This window comes from Crocuta crocuta, unplaced genomic scaffold (genome assembly GCF_008692635.1).
Source record: "Crocuta crocuta isolate KB4526 unplaced genomic scaffold, BGI_CrCroc_1.0 scaffold193, whole genome shotgun sequence".
Classification (NCBI taxonomy): Eukaryota; Metazoa; Chordata; class Mammalia; order Carnivora; family Hyaenidae; genus Crocuta; species Crocuta crocuta.
The window spans coordinates 6,732,152-6,738,268 of record NW_027529624.1 but is presented as its reverse complement, the minus strand read 5'-3'; positions in this window follow the sequence as shown (position 1 = coordinate 6,738,268).

Here is a 6,117-nt window from a genome sequence, read left to right as displayed (position 1 = left end):
AACCAGACATTTCGGGACCCAAAGACACCTGCTACAGGGCAGCCGGGGGTGAGCCCCCAGACTGATTATTTGAGATGCGGTGGGTCTGATTATGCTTGGCAGGTGACGGCTCCCTCCACGCCCCCCTCCAGGGAAAGAGCATACTCCCCTCCCTGCTCTACTGATGCTGGCTTTGGCCTTCTGACTTGCTTTTCGCCCATGGGATGTTAGCATATGCATCATAAGGAGAGACTTGCTGTGCGTGCACCCATGGGCATGTTCTCTCGTGCCAACCAAAGAATTAGCCCGGTGGTTCCAAGAATGGAATGGCAGAGGTCTCTGGCTGCCTGCGGCTCAGAGCAGACCTGCCTCGCTTAGCCCAGCCTAGATCAACCCATTCCAACTGACCCGAAGGTATGAAATACAATACATGCTTATTTTTGTGCACCAAAGACATGTGTGTGGTTGTTTGTTACATGGCAATAGCTGACTGATATAGAGGGATTCCGTGAAAGTCTGAATACTGAACAGGGCGACCCTAGCCCATCCCCCAGCCCCCGGCCCTGGCTTAGTTCAGGAATGCTAGCACCCAGGCATACAGATAGAAATCTGTGGATAGAATCTGACCACCCCTTCCAGAGATTGACCTCTGGTCCTATCGAGGTATCCTTGACGAAAGATCCAGCTGTTTCTATGGCGATGTTCACTGTCTTGCAAGCTCTACCGTCCTACATGGAACTGCCAATTGGAGTTCGAATGCCTCATTCTGAATAGTGAATGGGTAACAAAAGGCGAATGCACAATTGAGGAAAGCTCTGACGTGAAAGAGACCAACTGAACAAACAGAGAAAAGGAATTAGCAAGAAATAGAGACCAGGCAGAGATCAGAAGAAACCTTTGAAGAAACCACCACTGCTATCCTTGGAGAGGTAAGGAAACATATTATAGCCACAAATAAAAACAGAATACCATAATAAAGAAACAACCAGAAAACAGAGAGGAGCTCTTAGAAATAAAAACTACAGTAAAACCTTGGATTGCGAATAACTTGTTCTGCGGGTATTCTGCAAGATGAGCAAATATTTCTAATACACTTAAACTTGAAGAACGAGCGATGTCTGGCAAAACAAGTCGTACGCGGCGCTGAACGTCACGTGATCACAACTGAGCCAATGGTTCTTGAAATTCACTTTGATATGTACAAGTGCTTTGGATTACAAATGTGTCTCCGGAATGCATTATGCTCGTGAACCAAGGTTTCACTGTATGCTTATTCTTTTTTTTTGTTTTGTTTTAAATACAAGGCGCCTAGGTGGGTCGGCTAAGCATCTTAGATTGGGCTCAGGTCATGATCTCACAGCTCATTTGTTCAAGCCCCACGTTGGGATCTGTAGTGACAGTGAAGGGCCTGCTTGAGATTCTGTCTCTCTCCCTCTCCCTTTGCCCCTCCTGCATTCTCTCTCTCTCTCTTTCTCAAAATAAATAAACTTTAAAAATATATTTTTTAGGGGATGTCTGGGTGGCTCCATCGGCTTTTGGTTTCGGCTCAGGTCATCATCTCAAGGTTTGTGGGTTTCAGCCCCACACGGGGCTCTGTGCTGGCAGCTCAGAGGCTGCTTGGGGTTCTCTCTCTCCCTCTCCCTCTGCCTCTCCCCCACTCGTGCTTTCACTGCGTCTCTCAAAACAAATAAACTTAAAAAAATAAAATAAAAAAGTTTTTAAATAACAGGTTTGGAAAAAAAACAGGATGTACAATAATAACAGAAACAACTCCCAGAAGGGAGAATAAGATGGAAAAAGTAAACAAAAAGAAAAGTACAGCGTTAATCCAGGAGGCCAATAGTCAAATAGAGTTCCTAAAGACAATAACAGAAAAATCTTATCCAGAACTGAAGAACACAAATCTTTAGATTAACACAGTTCACTAAATGCCCCAAACACTTGGGGGGTGGCACAACCCATGCATTAGGAAATCTTCGAAATTTAGGGATAAAGCAAACATCCTAGAAGCTTCCATTATAAAGAAAAAAATGACCTAAGGTTACCCACAATGGATTGAGCATAAGAAGAGTACAGGGAGCTAGAAATATGGACAGATGCCTTCCAGCATCTGAGTCAAAGTAATTCTCAACTCAGAATTCTATACCCAGCCAGGCTGTCAATGCACACAAGAGGAGAATAAGCTATTTTCACACGTGCACAGTGGCTCAGGGTATTAGCAGAGGATGCGCACCAACAAAATCAGGGAATGAATCATTATGGAGGAAGAGTTAAGAAACAGGACTCAGGGAGAGAGCGGCAGAGAGTCTCAGGGCTGTAGCCACATGCAGGCATGGAAGGCAGCCAGAACAGATGGACAGAGTTGAGACGTCTCCACGCAGAAGTCCTGATCGGGCTCGCATTCCCCTGTGAGGTTTTCACAAAGCTGTAGGCAGGAGCTTATGCAAATACTGAGTCCTAGAAAACTGAGATCTTAGGGGTGCCTGGGTGGCTCAGTTGGTTAAGCGTCCGACTTTGGCTCAGGTCATGATCTCGCGGTTCGTGGGTTCGAGCCCCATGTCGGGCTCTGTGCTGACAGCTAGCTCAGAGCCTGGAGCCTGTTTCGGATTCTATGTCTCCCTCTCTCTCTGACCCTCCCCTGCTCACTCTGACTCTCTCTCTCTCTCTTTCAGAAATAAATAAAACGTTTAAAAAATTAAAAAAAAAAAAAAGAAAACCAAGATCTTAAAACAAAACAAAACAAAAAATGAGCACATGAAAAAAAATGAAGCAGTTATGAACTCCAGGCTGGGCAGGAAATAATATTTACCGTACATTCCTAATGAAAACACTGAATGCACACTTAGCCGAAAACGCCGTTTGGTGGAGAGGGTAGAGAGAAAAGGCCAGAATGTTCAAGAAATCTAAAATCCTCATGTAGCAGAGCAGGAAGTCAGTAGTTAATGGGTCAGATCGGGGGATCAAGAGATGGAAAAAGAAACTTGATCATTAGCAAGATGGGGGCAAATACAAGGAGAAAGAGCTAGAGATTGCCTTTTGCACAAGGGCTGGGGCAGGGCTGTGGGAACACTGCTGTTCTCTGCTGTTACAAGTCTTTTTATCACTTTGGTTTTTTTTTTTAATATTTTTAATTTCTAGGGGAGAGAGAGAGAGAGAGAGAGCGTGAGCAGGGGAGGGTCAGAGAGAGCGGGAGATACAGACTCTGAAACAGGCTCCAGGCTCTGAGCTGGCAGTCAGCACAGAGCCCGATGCGGGGCTCGAACCCACGAACTGCGAGATCGTGACCTGAGCGAAAGTTGGACGCTTAACCGACTGAGCCACCCAGGCGCCCCATATCACTTTGGTTTTTAAAATTTACTTGCAAGCAGTACTTTGATAAAAAAAAAATAATAATAATAATAATAAAAGCAACTAAAAGATATAAAAGAGAAGCCAGAACAGGGAGTGTCAGAGAATGGGAAAACTTCAGGGTGGCTGGTGCCTCAACCTGCTGAAAGATTAAGAGAGCAACAGGGAAGAGTCTGTGCAAAGGGCTTGGGGCACGCCCGGGTTTCAGACGGAAGGCCTCAGTGCTGTAGAAAGAGAGGAAGGGGCGAGTGGGAGGGAAACGGGCAGAGACTGGTTACATGGGCTTCTCAGGCCATGGTAGGGATAGCGGATTTCATTCCATGGCAATGGGTGGCCCTAGAAGGGTCTCAAAGAGAAAGCTACTGGCATGTCTTGCTTTTAAAGGACTCACTCTCCCTGCTGAGGGGCCGGGGCAAGGGCAGAAGCAGAGGTTGGTGGTTTGGCCCAGGGGAAGGCTCGGGGAGGGGTGGAGAGCCATGAACAGGTCAGAAAGCAGAGCATTCAAGGCAGAAGCAATAACACTTGGTGCTGGGGGCTGCGACCCGGCAGGCGTTTCCTCCCTCATTTGGCCGACACAGAACCCGGGGCTGGGCAGGAAGGTGGACACAGCCTATACTGAAGGCGGAAGTTGACAGAGAGGTTTCACAAAGTCACGCCGCACAACCGGGGCAGAGCTGGGGCTCGAAGTCACCTGCCCAGGCTGCCGGCCCCTCTGCCCTTGCCACAGATGAGGACGGGGCAGGCTCATGCTACGTGAAGCTTCTCGGTGTCTCTGGGACCCGCTGACGTGCATCGGGATTCACTAATTCTACTGTCTGGGCAACCCAGTGCAGCAGGTGCAGAAGATGAGGGGCTGAGGCTCAGAGAGGCTAAGTCACATTTGCAAGGTCACACAACCAGTGAGGAGAGAGGCTGAGATTCAACCCTAGCAGGAAACAGCAGGGGCTGATGAACCAGGGGACAGCTTTCATAGGTGTCACACACTCGTGACAGCCCCGGGGGCTAGGCTAAGGAACTTTGGCTCACCTTGTCTTATGTGAAGGACAGACCTCAGCGTCAGTAGCTGAGGCCACCCCACACACCCCCACCCCCCGCCGCCGCCCTACACTGTGGTCAGCTCCGGCATAGGTGTCATCGGGGGGGTTGGGAGAGGAGGGGGGAGACAGCTCTGTCCTGAGTGTCAGGAATGGGAGGAGCCTGGGCCCCAGCCTCTGGAAAACCAGCTGTCTGATGGTGGAGGCCCAGTCACTGGTCTCAGGGAGCCTGCTAGTCTGAGGGTGGAGACATGGCCCTAGTTTTGAGGACATCAGGGTCTGATGGCGGAGACGTGGCACTGCCCTGTTCCCGCAGGCTCTCCAGGCAGACACGAGGAACCAGACGCAGGGCTGAGGCTGGGGGCTCTCATATTCTAGGACCTCCATGCCAGGCAAGGTGGGGCCACCTCACGGCCCCAACACCCAGCGCCCCCAGCTTCCCAGAGCTCGCGGGTGTGGGGTTGCACTTCCTCTTTCTGCCCTGCCCTGTCACCCCCAGGGGGAGAGGCCGGTCAGGGATCCCTGGGTCACGTCTGCTCGGGGAAGGCCCCTGGGCAGGCATCGGTGTCCAACTCGGGCCACACCTGCCCCCAGCCTGGTGCCCGGGACCCCTCACTGCCCCTTGGCCTCCAGCAGACGGTCAGATCATAGTCTCCCACCCTCCATCCATCTTTTTCTCTTTAGGAAACATGTGGCAAACGCTTACTGTGTGTCAGGCGCCACCGGGCCTGGGGACACGGTGAGGCTGCGGTCTCTGGGAAACCTAGAGGAGAGGCCTCGCTGATCCAGGACAAGGAAGGCTCCAGGAGGTGGGGTGGGGGGGCACAGCCTGTGCAAAGGCCCTGAGGAAAACCGACACCGTCGCCGGTGCCTGATTGGCGAGCCTTTGAAGAACATAAATTAGGTCAAGAAACTCCTCTGCTCCCACCTGTGGGGCGCCCCCCAGGCTACCCAGACCCAGACAAGGCCCCACGTGATCTGGCCTCAGAGGCCTCCCCCTGCCTCCCTCCTCTCCCGCCACCCTGCTCNTGTCCCCCCCCCCCCCCCCCGCCTTGCACCCAGGCACGGCCCTGCTCACCACTTGAGCCCTCTTCCCTAGATGTTGCTCCGACCCCTCGCAGGGGCCTTCTGAGCTCGCCGGTCTAGAGCCTCTGAATGAACGAACGAACGAATGAATGAATGAATGAATGAGTGAACGAATGGAGGAGGCTGGGTGTGCCTGGAGCCCAGGGAAGACGGGAGTCAGCCCGCAAAGAGCCAGGGGCAGAGGCCAAGGCTAGGGCGGTATAAAGCCTGGAGGGCTACGGAGGGCGGGCTGGATTCTGAGCCTGATGAGAAGTCCTGGAAGGGCCCCGGGCAGGGGAGGGAGACCCCCTGCTCACCTCCAGGAGCTGCCTAGAGCCCACCTACTCCTCAGGCGCGGGTCCCGACAGACGGGAAGCTGAGGCCAGAAGCTGAGGCGGGAAGCTGAGGCCGCCCACTTGGCTGGTGGAAGGACAGCTTCAAGGGACGGGGGGGCTCCAGAAGCCAGTGCGTTCCCAGTCCTACTGTGTGCTGCAGTAGCCAGGTGGCCCTTCTGGAAGAATCTGATTCCTGGCTCTCCAAGGGCCTACTCCACACCAGCCCTGGGTGCCTAGGGACAAAGCCTTGTCTTCAAGGACAGTCCCTGATGGAGAGGGGTCCGGGTGGTGCCTGGCACGCTGCAGGTGCGCGGCAAAGGCTCGTTTCTTCCTCCCTCCCTTTTCTGACTCTTCCC